This window comes from Abramis brama, assembly GCF_963993115.1.
Source record: "Abramis brama genome assembly, chromosome: 13".
NCBI classification, from domain to species: Eukaryota; Metazoa; Chordata; class Actinopteri; order Cypriniformes; family Leuciscidae; genus Abramis; species Abramis brama.
This window is the reverse complement of record NC_139975.1, coordinates 33,459,463-33,471,916: the sequence shown is the minus strand read 5'-3', so window position 1 is coordinate 33,471,916 and position 12,454 is coordinate 33,459,463.

Genomic DNA, 12,454 nt, shown 5'->3' with positions numbered 1-12,454 from the left:
AAATGTAAATTTCTTTTTATCCAAGGGCCATTTAACTATAGAAGGATGCAGTCCTTAGACTTTTGTTCTGTTTTCTGATTCTGCATATTAGAGTCATTTGGATAAATTGTGTAATAATTGTGTGTGTGTGTGTGTGTGTGTGTATGTACTAAAATGATTTTATTTGTGCATATAATATTTGATAAAGAACAATTTTACTGTACTTTAAACCACAAATCCCAAAGTAATTAGTATTTTTATAAATTCAATACTTAACCATTAAATAAGTCATACAATAATACAAATGTTTAAATTCATGTTTATAATATGTAGACAAGATAAAGTATTGACAGTGAAATCCTTGTCAGGGTTCTGTCACTTCTGTCTGGTTTGTATCTTGGTTTGGTGCAGGTGCAGCACCCCCTGTTTTCACAGAATTGTAAATGCAACGCATACGTTTGTTCATTAACATTTATTTATTTTTAGTCCCCCGTAGGCAGGAGAGGTATGTTTCTAGCACATCCTTGATCCCCCACTTTATTCTTCGCGTTGGTGTGTGGGGTTGCTGACGTTGGTTGGTGTAGTTTAAGGTGAGATGCTTGGACCCAGGTCTCACACTCTCCAATCATTTTCCAATCCTTACAAGATTTTCCCTTAGATCACGATCGCACCCCCACTGGAATGAGTCATTTACTGTCTGCTGTCACCTGCGAATGGAGACCTTAAGTGATTTTGTTAGTGACCGCTTGTCTTGTCGTCCCTTTTGGTGTGACCTGTGGAATTTTCAACCTGAAACATATCACCGGATAATTTTTTGCTCATTGAATAGCACTCAGGGTACTTTTCCCCTGAAAAACACTCAACCCACATTGCTCATGTTAAAAAAACAATATTTATACATTTGGAACAGAATCAGTTCTGTTTGATGCAATCCGTTCTGACATCCTGAAAAATAAAAAAATTAAGTTATGCGCTGCGCAGGTGGCACCTTTCTGCCACAATAATAACCCAGACCAGGATAACTAGCCAAATTCATCCATAGACACTATTTTATTGGGCACATTTTGCCCTGATTTTGTCTGCTGTCATGCCACGGCCTTTGCTGCCGCTTCTGCCCTGGCGTTTCCTGTTGAAAGCTGTTCTTGTTATTAGCACACTTACAGACAGCAATTTTGTAAGGGAGAAAAATGGCTTCTTGCAGGGCTTTTACCCACTTGAACCCAATGTCCTCCCAACATTTATCTTCCCACCTGTGCGATGGCTTTCAGCAAATGTGAACCCCTTAGTAAACCAGATCTAGCTGGATCTAAGAGATACAGTGGTCTTTCTAAGACCCCCCATCCTGGGGTTTTACTGTTCTCACTCCTGTGAGGTCAAAGCCAGATAACCCTTCTGCCTTTTGTGAAAACAGTGGCCCTTATGGCCCCCACCGTGTTTTACTTTTCTCCCACCTGTGAGGCCGAAAAGTCTTTGTTTGTGGCCTGAATACAAATTATCCATACTAAAGAGTTCAAAGGCTCATCTGACCATCTGTTTTACTGTGTGTGTTTTTTTTTTGGTTTGTTTCCCGCCACGAGCATACATACATTTCAGGAGAGCAAACACATTGAATTGAAAGGAAACCCACACAATGTTTAAGGAAATAAATAGGGGGAAAAAAATAAACTATTAATTTTTTCCACAACAATTCAGCCTCCTCTTGATGCACGACCCATCTCGTGCATCAATTTAACATAATAAAATTGATGATTGCATATCTGTATATATGTAAGAGTTTGTGTATGTGTAGGCCTGGAGAGTCGCTACGCCTGGCATCCTAATCTAGGTGCCTCAGTCCGCAGGATGTCATAGCGATACACAGCAGTTGCCATGGAGTCAACCATGATCAGGTCCCAGACAGAGTCAACAATCAGCAGGTGTCTGTGGGTAGTGGGGGAAGGAACGCAAGAGCGTCTCGCTGCAGTGCTCTTCCGGGGGAGTTGTTGTTCCAGCAGCAGCCTCGGCCAAGGCCAATGCTGGTTGAGGGGGGCCGAAAGCAGATAAGTTTGGGGTTGTTTGGTCTTGGGACGAGTAGCCGCATTCCAATTTACACAGCTCCTGGTCCATTTTGGTCTCCGAAACGATCCATTTGCCTTTGCAAAGCTGTGAGCTTCTCCATGATGTTTTTTTTTTTTTTTTTTAATTAGTATTTTATTAAGTTTTTAAACATCACTATTACAATAAAATCAACATTGTAGTCAACTACACAATTGACATCTTAACATGTATCCCATAGTGATGATACATTTTAAATGTACACAAATAAATAAAAAGAATAAATAAAAAGAAATAATAAAAATCATATAAAACTAAAAAAAAAAAAAAAACGAACAAATCAAATATACATTTTTCAACAAGCACCACATTCTCATCTAGTAGCAATATATTACACATATTTTCCCCATTTCGCCACATATTTTTCTGTCCTGTCATTAATATTGAAAGAAATTTTTTCGTATGATGCCACTTTTGCCAATTCCGTACTCCACTCCTGGAAAGAGGGCTCCCCTGGGTTCTTCCAGTTTCTCATTATTATTTGTTTTCCTACCATTATACTAGTCTGAATAAAGTCCGCTGCTCCACAGTTCGATGTCATCTGTGGATCATTTAAAACATACAACCTCGGACAGAACTCCAGACTAGTCCGGGTAATATTTTCAATGCGGTCATGAATCTTTAGCCAAAAATTCTGAATCATGGGACATTCCCAGAGCAAATGAAAAAGAGACCCTTCTGAACTACAGCACTTCCAGCAGTCTGCATTATCTCTCAGCTTCAGCCTAAACAGCCGAGTCGGAGTCCAGTAAAATCGATTAAGAATCTTAAACTGGATTAGTCTAATTTTAATGTCTCTTGAAACCCTCTTAATGTTTTCACAGATACGATCCCATTCTTTATGTGTAACATCAATGTTCAAATCTGCCGACCAAGTTAACATTGTTGCATAAGATATGGTAACTGTCTGTTGAAATAACATTGCATAAAAGATAGGAGCTTCATGCCCCAAACCCATTATTTTCGTAGTCTGAGAAAGAAGGTTTGACTGCTGAGGTTCTACTCCTTTCCCTATGACAGCAATTAGCAGGTGACGCATTTGAAGATACTTCCAGAAATTATTTCTGGGCAAATTGTATTCACCTGCTAACCTTTCAAATGATTTTATATTATCCCTCTCATACAGGTTTGCAAGTGTAATAATTCCTTTTTCTACCCAATCATTCCATAGAAGAGAATGTTTATTAATACGTAAGGTTGGATTATTCCAAATACAGGATTCAGAATTAAGATAAACATTAATATTAAAAGCTTTAGAAAACTTCTTCCACACATTACAGAGGTTGGATATGATGGGGTGAGATTTTAATTTGGAGGGTATATTGCTAGACAAAGCATTTATAGGGGAAAGTGGTGAGAATAATCTCTGTTCAATCTCAAACCAGGGAGGAGCTCTCTCAGGTGGCAGTGTCCACTGAGCTATATGTCTCAAGCAGAAGGCATAATGATACAGGGCTAGTTTGGGGAGGCCCATGCCACCCTTATTGATTGGCACCTGTAACCTTTCTAATTTTATCCTTGCGCGTTTACCATTCCATAATAACTTTTTGCAAATTTGGTCGAATCTTTTAAAGTATTTTTGGGGTATTGCAATAGGCAGGCATTGCAGCAAATAATTCAACCTCGGGATACAATTCATCTTCAGGACGTTGACCTTTCCCCATAATGATAAAAATAGTGGTGATCATCTATCTGTATCTAATGAAATTTTATTAAAGAGTGGATTCAAATTCTTTTCGATTATTTTATCAATTTGGTGAGGGAAGAGAATACCAAGATATTTTATGCCTTCACTAGGCCACTGAAACAGCCCCGCCTGAAATAAAGTTCTTGGACAGTATAAAGTCAATGGAAGGGCCTCTGACTTGGACCAGTTGACTTTATACCCTGATATCTTGGAGAACGATTCAATAACGTCCAATAATGCTGGGACTGATCTGGCTGGGTCCGAAGCAAGCCACAAGATGTCGTCCGCGTAAAGCAGAAGCTTATGTGTAGACTCATTAATTTTAACTCCCTGAATATTCTGATTCTTGCGAATAGCTGCCGCAAGAGGCTCAAGAGCTAGACAGAAAAGCCCTGGCGATAATGCAGAGCCCTGCCGGGTGCCTCTATGAAGTATGAAATAAGAGGAAATCAAACCATTTGTTCTCACTGCGGCCTGTGGGTCTTTGTAAAGAATATCTATCCATCTGAGAAAAGTTTGACCAAAACCGAATGTTTTAAGCGTATGAAACATATACCTCCATTCTAGCCTATCAAACGCTTTCTCAGCGTCGAGTGAGATAGCTGCTGTTGGATCGTTGGAGTCCCGCACCGACCACATAATATTTATAAGGCGTCTCACATTATCAGAAGAATTTTTTCCGTCTAATAAAGCCCACTTGATCAGGGTGGATAAGTGACCCAAGTGTTTTATCCAATCTATTTGCAAGTATTTTAGATAAAAGTCTACAATCCACAGATATTAAGCTTATTGGACGATAGCTTTTACAGTCAGTCGGTCCTTTTCTTTTTTAAGTATAAGAGAGATAATTGCTTGGTTTAAGGAGGAAGGTAATTTGCCAGATTTAAATGCTTCTGCAAGCATATTTTCAAATAATGGTAATAGGTCTTCTGCATAGCATTTAAAAAATTCTGCTGTAAACCCGTCTTGGCCTGGGGATTTACCTGATGGTAGGGCCTTAATTGCATCAAGTATCTCCTGTGAACTAATAGGTAAATCTAAGTCCTCCTGTTGTGATACACTCAACTTAGGAAGGTTTAATTTATTAAGAAATGACATTATCTCTTTGTCTGTGGCATTGTTTTCAGATGTGTAAAGATTTATATAAAATTTCTTAAATACATCATTTATTTCCCTAGATTTGGTTACCAGACTTCCATCCTCAGCCATCACTGCTGCTACTGAAGATTTGCAATTTTTTTGTTTAATGTACCTAGCCAAAAATTTCCCTGCTTTATCCCCAGATTCAAAAATAGTCTGCCTGGCCCTGAACAGAAGATATTCCGTTTTTTTTGGATATTATAATATTATATTCATATTTAAAGTGAGTCAATTCTTTTAAAATAGGTTCAGATATATTCCTTTTAAATTTAGCTTCAATGTTCTTAATTCTCCTTTCTAGATCTGTAAGTTTAGCAGCATTGACCTTTTTCTTATAAGAAGAGTATTGAATAATAAATCCCCTTATAAAGGCCTTCATGGCCTCCCAAGCCACTATGGCAGAGGGAGCTGTGGGCACATTGGTCTCCAAATATAACCTAATCTGGGCTCGAAGATCTTCCTTAAATCCTATCTTGTAATAAAGATGAATTAAAACGCCACATATGTGATCTTTCTGTTTCCTGATATGGGGTCATTTGTAGTCTGACCATGGCATGGTCTGTCAGCATAATGCTATCAATTAAACAGGATAGTGTCGCAGGTAGCAAGGAGCTGGAAATTAGAAAAAAATCTATTCTTGAATAAACTTTGTGGGCTCCTGAATAAAAAGTATAGTCTCTGTCCGTTGGGTGGTTCAACCTCCACACATCTATTAGGCCCATAGATGAACACATTCTCTTAACCAGTAAGGCAGAATCAGGCATTCTACTTAATGTTGGTTTACTTCTATCAAGGAATTGATCTAAGACAAAATTGAAGTCTCCTCCCAGAATTATGGGGTACTGTCCAATATCATGCAACTTACTTTCTAAGTCTATGAAAAAATTAGGGTGATCAACATTGTGTGCATATATATTGGCGAGTATCAGAGCATGTCCTTGTATCTCTGCTAGTATTATTCTGCCTTCCTCATCTTTAACCTCCCTCCTGAGCCTGAACTGTAGGCTTTTGTTAATTAATATAGCTACTCCTCGACTTTTAGATGACCCAGCGCTAAAGGAAACATGTCCTACCCAGTCCCTGCATAATTTAACTGATTCTTGTGGACAACAATGTGTTTCCTGCAAGAATACTACATCTTGTTTTTTAGTTTTCAGATGTCCCAATATTTTCTTCCTTTTAATTGGACACCCTAGGCCATTCACATTCCAAGTTGAATAATATAATGTCCTCCCACTACTTGTCATGAGCAATCTTAATATATTTTAGAATAGGATAGGTGGCCATTCTATTATAACATAAGATCCATGGTGCAACATAAATTATACACATTAACAAGAAAGAAAAAAAAAAGAAAAAAAACCCTTAATATCAACCAGTAACGATATCACTAACCAGCAGACTGCAAACCAGTCTGACACAAAGAACAATAGAACAAGGAACATTGTTGAAATAAAACAAAAAGGTGAATCTCTTAGGTCCATGACTTAAGGAACAGGGGCAGCCCGGAGACCCACCGTCCTGAGTATCATATACAAAATTGTGTTCAGGTATTAGACTAAGGAGAACATAAGGATTTCTATACAAAAATAACAAATTGTTGGCCTTACATGCCCTGGCTATAAAAAACAACAACAAAAAAACAAACTCAAAAATCAGCCTCTAAATGATTTATGAAATGCATAGCCGGTAATTTCACCTGATCTGTCCATGTCCAAAAAACAAAACAGAGGTCTGCCAGTTCACATATCACACCCACTACCTCACATACCGTTACTTTCCCGAGCGTACGGACACAGCAAGATCTTGTAGTTTCCAAGGCACATCCATAACGTGCCCGGATCGCATATGACGTACTAACAGAGTGTCAGACATGTACCTCAGCGTCTCTCGATGTATTCCATTGCTTTATCTGGGTCATCAAACACCCGTGGACTCTGTCCATTGATGAAAATCTTCAGAAATGCAGGGTAGAGCATGTCAAACTTTATCTTGCGCTCATGGAGGGCTTTCTTGCAGCGGGAGAATGCTTCTCGCTTCCTTTGCGTCTCCCTCGAATAATCCGGGAAAATCATAACCTGTTTGCCGTTCCACGTCAAGCGTTTCTTTTCCCGTGCTGCTTCCAGGATGGCTTGGCAGTCTTTGTATCGTAGCAAGCGTGCCACAATCGTTCGACCATAGTTCTTATCTCCCGCTTCCAGCCGTTTCCCAATCCTATGAGCGCGGTCCATCTCGATTCCTCCCGGGGTTGGATCAATGCCAGGGGTCGCTGAGATAAACTCATTCAGGAACGCGGTAACATTGCTCTTTTCAGCCCCCTCCGGTATCCCCACGAATCTGAGGTTGTTGCGTCGCGATATGTCTTCAGCTGTGGCCAACCTATCTGTCAATAGTTGTATGTCCTCTTTAGTGGCTCCCATCGGTCTAGCGTTTATGTTAGCTTGCTCGTCCTCTAGCTGACTCACTCGGTCTTCCACTTCTGTGATACGGGAAATGAGGGAGGAAAGCTTTGTATCCACGGAGCTCAGAGACCGACGAATTTCTTTCAAATCCGCCGTTTTCTCTAATATCTTGCTCAGCATCCCGTGAATCTGAGCCATGTCAGGCTTGTCAGGCTCCGTATCAGTGCTAGCTGAGGCTTCTTTGCTAGCTGTTACTCCCCTCGTGCACATTTTGAGCTGAGTCTGTGCGGCTGAGCGAAGTTTTCTTTGTTCAGTGTTACAGCCAGAAGACGAACATTTGCCACCTTCTGACATTATGAGTTCCACGTAACGTATAGAAGAAAAATACCTATTTCTGAACGTATTTTAGGATATAATAAGGATATATACCCAAAGGACAGCGGAGCATACGTTTCAAGCTGCCATCACTTATCCCTGCGTCACGTGACTCGCTTCTCCATGATGTTATCCATATTGTGGTTCATTGTCACAGTCTGAGTGCTGACAGCTCTGCCCACTGCTTCAATCATGACGGGCAGCCTTGTGGGGTTTTGGACAGCTGTCACCGTCTTCTTAATTCCTCGATAAACCAGGGCAATGCCTAATCCAAACAGCATAAAACCTGTTATCATGGTTCCGAATAGGTAGAGCCGCCAGACACAAGACCCGCCACCTCTCCCACGCGTCCATCGTGTAGCCAGCTGCGAACGTTCTGGCAGGGCAGTCAGGTTCCCCCGAACCCAAGATTCTCGTCGAGAAGATGGTGTCAATTGCGTTGAGAGACCAGTTGATCAAATCCATAATTTCTTAGTTTGGAGAGCAGTGCGGAGAGAGTCTCTCAAAGTACAAGACAGTAAACTAGACGAGACGAGAGCAGCAAAGCAGGGGAGGTAAGGGAGAGGAGGGGAAGAAAATGCGACCGCCTTCGTTGAGAGCCAAAGAGAAGAGTCTCTCTTTTATCCAAAGCGACTTACATTTCAAGGTAGACATTTACATTCTTAGCAGTTCTTGCTTTCCCTCGGAAATCGAACCCATGACCTTGGCGTTACAGGTGCCAACGCTCTACTGTTTGAGCTACAGGAAAACTGCAATATTTGTTCATATTTATTTGGTAACATTTGTTTGGATAAAGTTTGCTAACCCAAACGTTGTCCTTCAGCCAAATTTCCTTTAGACATCTTTCTCTGCCTCTGAAATAAAAATATTACCTAAAGCCACAATGTCATCTTCTTATTAAATTGTTTTAAAGGGCAATGGCCCCGCGTTTCACAGCATATTCTGCTTTTCAGGCCTGTTGTTGGTCTCATAATTCAGTCATCTACAAACATTTTTTAAAGTCATCAATTGTTTCTATCAGGTCAGGTCGTGGTGTGTCAATTTCAGTTAAACAACATTCCCTTCCTTTGTTCACAATAATCATAATTGTGTGGGGCTCTCTTGACAATTTAATACTATTAACTTAGCCAAAGTGTCACTTTGTTGTTGCTGTCAAATCTATAACATTGTCTCAACACATGACTGACGGCTATCTACGACTTCACAATTCTAATTTACACATCAATACTTAAACCTGTCCAGAAAGTAATTCAAATCTACTGCACATCATAAATGACCAAAATAATAATTAACAGACAGAGCTCGATGATCAATCAACTTAAAGCTCATCCTATGTTCTGTGTTGCCTTCTCATCAGATTGACTCACAATCCTCAGCTTACTTTCGAATTTGTCATTTGCCTTAACCCATCTATAATGTTAAAACACTCTTTCCAGAGGTTAATGACACATTTATACACAGTGACGTGCGGTGATGTCTTAAAGAGGCTAGGCACTGAGTTATGAAAGCCAGATTACCTGATTTATTGTTTAGGCTAATAATACATAATAACAGTAAACGTTACGCACAAGCGCGGCATATCAAGAAATGTACAAATCAGGATGTATATCGCGTGTATTCTCTCAGTCTCTCTCTCTCTCTCTCTCTCACACACACACACACACACACACACATACATACACGCACGTCACACACACACAAGCGCGGCACAGGCACACACCGGTAACAGTTAATGTCCACTCCAGCATTAGAATGCAACCATTCTTAATCCTTATTGTTGCACAGCGGCCAAAAGTAAAAGTAAAATCACACACTGCTCAATTGAATATGAAGGCAAATGGCTTGCATTAATTCAACCATATTTATCAATTCAATATTAAGCCCAAAATAGTTTTTGACTCACCAATCGGTAGATTATTTGTAGCCTACATAAAATTCATCCGCCGCCCTTTCCTCGTGAAGACATCGATCACAGCTTTGTAAATTTTGTCTTTACGGGCCTTCAGTTTGCAAAGTCTCTGGCTCTCAATTTAAAACATTTAACTCTGTGATGACGGCCTTTTAACTCCGGTGCTGTCATTTTGGCTTTGAATTTGGCGAGGGGATTAGGCATGTAGGCTAGCTGTGGTGTAACGTTAATGACGTTAGCTGCGCAAATGTCCAGTGATATCTCGATTTTAATTGGTCCATGTCTGATGTTACGGAGATGTTACGGGCATACCATATTTACGTCCAAAGGCACAGCAGAGTTGTGCTTTTTGACGTACATGTTAAAGAATACAGGATCGAAGTGCGCATGCGCAACATGGGGTTTTCGCTTGCCGTCTGCAATGAATGGACAGTAAAAGCACTGCTTATTCTACGATTTGTTTTTTATTTGATTATGCGTAACTGCTACATTTGTCATCATAACGTCTAAATAATTGGAATAACACACATATTGCATATATAAATCACAAGAATAAACAATAAAAATACAAATACAATTTTATTATTTAATAAACAATTTTATTTTTGAATTTTGGCAGGGTAGGCAGTGCCTAGTTTGCCTACCCAGACCGCACGTCACTGTTTATACACCCTATTCAGACAGAATAGTTGTCCTAAACTAACACATACTGTACAAAACATGAATTAACACTCACACTTATCCCTGACTATGAACCGCTCATATTTCTTATTCATATCTTTTCTCTAAAAAGATTTAAATTTTAAATGACATTTTAACCTTACATTTTCCTGTATCTTTTATCTAATGTTTTTATGGCCTCTTAACCAGTTTCAAAGCATGTCTGTTCATTATTCATTTTATTTTAGAAAAGTCAGCTGGATTGTTTTGGTTCATTATTCATTACTTCAGCTTGCAGATAGCAGAAAGACAGACACAATACCATTTGTCCCAAAAAGTCTCCCTCTCTGTAAACAAATCATATTTTTTTTCAACAGTCTCCTAAGACTCTAATTTAGACAATGTAATTCATTATACTAACCTTTGACCTTTACTTTCAGCCACCACCATATCTTATAATGGTCCTTTGTCATGTCTAATGATCTACAGGAGTCAGAACTCACACATTAGTTCAACATCAACACAATCTCTGCGTTTTCCTTGCCCATCAGGCCATTAAAATTACAAAAGTTTTTGTTACTGTCTCCACAACAGATAATTAGATTAGTTCAATGGTCTCTGTTGGCTCTTGAAAGCCCATTCGGATCAGCTCTTAAGCAATAATTTTCTTTTCTTCAGGGTGTCGTTCCCTGGCATAGTTGCAGACACTTGTCAGAAAAACAAGCCATTCAATAAATGCGGTTTCTAGTGAGTGGTATAGAGGAACTCACATTTTCTGGGTCAGACTGCCGTAACTTATCACAGCTCATCTCGCCTCTCAATGATCTGCTGATGCTGGGGGCCTAACAATCATCAGCGTCCACTCTCATACCCATCTCACATAAAAACACCTCCATCAGGAGATGCCCAGTGTTTGTGGCGTGACCCCCTGCCTTAGGTTGCCCTCTGGCCAAAGAGGATCTTACCCGTCCCTGGGTTAATCACTTCGTACACACTGTTAACCGTTCTTCCCCATAACAGAATCTGTGACCGTTTTCTTCAACATAATCTGTTGTTTTCTGGAGCTTAGGAAAGGCACATTCAAGAGGCACACAGAGCCATTCGGACCTAATAGTGTTCACAGGGAGACAGGTTAACCCCCTGAGGTCGGCTATCGCGCCGGCGCGATTGGCTCGTTTTTTTCCTTGTCAGTGCAAAAAAGAATCAAAATACTAATATTAATTTTTATCTTATATGCTTGTGTTATACATCAATCGATCCTGTTAAGTATGTATTTTTTTTGTGTATACTCATAATTAAAACAAAGTGTTGTGCTTTTCGCCAAATAAAGAAAAATAAACATGATGCGAGTTCTGTCTCCTCTCTGTCAGTGCAGTCCATTCTGAAACGCGTCCGAAAATGAACAATAACTCAGCGAATTTCACAGGCAAACCTGTGAACGCCCACATCAGCTGGATAACACACACCGCTAGTTCACTTTCAATCTCATGTAATTTACAACGCTGTGAGGAATACTACTATCTTGATAATAATCCTGGAAAATTTACCTCAGAAGTGCTAGAAGTTTCATTTCGAAGAGCAACAGACCCGGCTGAGGAATAGGTCAGTTCAGTTCCCTTTGTTCTAATCGAAATAGTGTCTGTCTATACACGCAAAAAGACTGTTGAAATATGAATCGCATTTCTGAGTGTGAATGAATGAATGTACATATGTGCGCTGTTGTGTAGCTACTACAGCTGGCAAAAATACTGTTTAAAAATGAATCGCGTTTTTGTGTGTGAATGAATGAACAGCTTTTAGCAAACTCTATTGCTATACTGAGATGAGGAATATATACTGTATATATGTGTTTTGTCAAAAATAAAGTCATCAACTAACTTATGAATCCTTTACTTTGAAATACGTATGATAAAATGTATACTTTAGTTTTGAAAGACGTTGACTAGTTTTGAATAGATTATAACGTTTTTACTGTACAATAGACTGCCACATCAAATAAGCTTTTGTTTGCCAATTTTGCTCATATGTTAAATATAGTATGTTTTGTCAAAAATAAAGTCATCAAATAATATATATTTGTATACTTTAGTTTTTACAAAGAAAGATTACACTTGAATTGTTGCTGTAATTGTAACCTTTTTAATAAAAAAATATAAATTTACAAGGTAGATGTAAACAAACTATTAAAAGGTAAATATAAGCCTTTTC